Source organism: Parasteatoda tepidariorum, chromosome 6 (assembly GCF_043381705.1).
Source record: "Parasteatoda tepidariorum isolate YZ-2023 chromosome 6, CAS_Ptep_4.0, whole genome shotgun sequence".
Lineage (NCBI taxonomy): Eukaryota > Metazoa > Arthropoda > Arachnida > Araneae > Theridiidae > Parasteatoda > Parasteatoda tepidariorum.
Window position 1 is genome coordinate 30,337,374 of NC_092209.1, and position 2,830 is coordinate 30,340,203.

Below are 2,830 nucleotides of genomic sequence, written 5' to 3' on the forward strand. Positions count from 1 at the left end.
GTCATAATAAAGGAGTGATTTTTAGTGATAGAACAGAGGAGTTTGAGAGAACATTTCGATTATCTATGAAACAGAGACAACGATGAATATGAGAAAGCATACTAACTCTCAGTAAAGATGTGACTTGACCACCATCATTGGAAGAAGGCATTAAGAAACTTAGACAATAAAGCATCTGGTCCTGATTTTATTCCACCTGAATTACTAAAAAATTGTGGAATTAAAATTACTCAGTACATCCATAACTTAATAAAAGCCATTTGGGATCAATAAATAATCCCTGAGGATGGGAAAATTAGTTTAACCTGTTTAATACACAAGAAAGGTGATCTACTTGAATGCTCTAACTATGAAATTATAAGGTTGCTTTGTACAAGATAAGATAGCTATATATTATTTGCAAATATTATTTACAACAGACTCTCCATTTGTGGGAAACTGGTCGGAGACCATCAAGATGGATTTCAGAAAGGAAGGGTCGGAGACCATCAAGATGGATTTCAGAAAGGAAGATCCACCACCAAAAAAATATTTAACATTCTGCAAATTCTGGAGTTGACTAAAAAATTTGGAACAGATATACACAATCTTTTAATTGATTTTAAGCCTGCCTACGATAGCATCAATAGAAAAGCTCTCATTTTAGCCTTGAGCGAGTTTAAAGTGCCTAAAAAATTATTTAGGTTGATTTGCCTGACACTAAATAAAACTAAAATTAGGGTTAAAATACAGGACAATCTGACAAGCCCAATGGTAATAAATAATGGGATGCATTGGCATGTCTACTCTTCAATTTAGCATTAGAAAAAATAAGTAGAGATTCCAACATTAACACCAGAGGAAATATTTTTAATCTGTACAACTGTTGGTCTTTGCTGATGACATAGACACTTATTGCTAGAACACCCATAGCACTAAGACAAGCTTTTAGTTCTTTAGAGGAAGTAGCTCTTGGGATTGGTCTGAGAGTAAACGAGAGCAAAGCAAAATATTTGCCCTGCCTTAAAACAAGCTTCAATAGCAACCATTTAGAAATTGAGGAATATAAATTGGAGGTTGTTGACAATTTTGTTTACTATGTTTTGAATTCAACAGGGTCAATATTGCAATGGAAATAGAAAAGAGACTCGTTATAGCCAATAGATGTTTTAGTTGAATTCAAAAATATAATCTAATGTAATTCATAGAAAAATAAGTTTTATTGTATAAATATCGTTTAAAATCAATTTTAACATACGCTTGTGAAGCCTGGACCATGTCTCCTACAGATGAGGGTATTTTGGGTACTTTAGAGAGAAAAGTCTTGAGCAGTATTTTTCGAGGTATTCAAAAAAATGGCGTGTGGCTTAGAACAAATTTAGAGCTTTATCACTTATATAATAAACCCAACATTATTAACTTCATTAAATGACAAAAAAAAAAAAAAAAAACTGAGCAGGCCACATTATCAGAATGAATGAAGATCATACCCAGGGATGAAAGACTTCCGCGAAAAAGCGGAAATCCGCCTTTTCTCCCAATTTTTAAAATTTCCGACCATGTTCCAAAAACTAAAATTTTTGAGGAGTCCAATTAGAGAACCCAAGCCTCCCGAACGATAGTCGGATTACCGCGACTTCCGCTATAGAGAGGAAAGGAGTCTAAGCGTTTTGTTTCCGACCGCCGATATTTGATTTCTTTTGTTCGGCTGATTTTCGGAATTTTAAATATTAGAAACAGCGCCGGAATCTGCTAAAATCGCAATTTTTAATATCAATCATCGATTTTCGTATTTAACTGATTTAAAAGTTACGTGTTGCGATTTAAAAGAAGTACTAGCAATTCCTATTCACTCAATTTAAAAATCCAGTATAGCGATTTGTATTTAAGCCTTTTTAAAACCCAATATCGCGATTTGTATTCTCGCGAGTTTAAAATCCAACATCGCGATTCGTATTCACGCATTTTTAAATCCAATATTGCGATTCGTTATCACGCAGTTGTAATATCAGATATCGTTTTTCTTATTTGTACGCTATTTAAAAATTACTCATTGCGATTCGTATTCACGTGATCTAAAAATTATGCATCACGATTCTTAATTACGCTATTTAAAAATTCAATATCGCAATCTGTATTTTCGTGTTTTTAAAATCCAACCGCACGATTCATATTTACGCGATTTTAAAATCCAAAATCGCGATTCATATTCATGCGATTTTAAAATCCAAAATCGCGATTCATATTCACGAGATTTTAAAATCCAAAATCGCGATTCATATTCCCGAGATTTTAAAATCCAAAATCGCGAGTCATATTCACGTGATTTTGAAATCCAAAATCACGATTCATATTCACGCGATTTAAAATCCAACCGCGCGATTCATATTCTCGCGATTTTGAAATCCAAAATCACGATTCATATTCACGCGATTTTAAAATCCAAAATCGCGATTCATATTCACGCGATTTTAAAATCCAAAATCGCGATTCATATTCACGCGATTTTGAAATCCAAAATCGCGATTCATATTCATGCTATTTTAAAATCCAATATCAAGATTCTTGAAAGAAGTAGAAGTAAGTTTTCTCTTGAATTAGTTACTGTAAAGATGTGGTATATTTTTCATTAGTAAGTAATTTAATAGTCGTGCCTTCCTATAATTGCTTAATTTTTTTTGATATAGTAGTGGTCACAATTTTAAAATTATATTTATGAAAAATTTAAAGTTAACTGTCTAAATGCTTCTGCCACTTTAAATTTTAAATATAAATCTCCCGGCATAGTTAAAAGTTGCTTTTATAAATCTCAGTATCATATAGAGAACTCTCCCCCCCTCTCCTCCTAGTG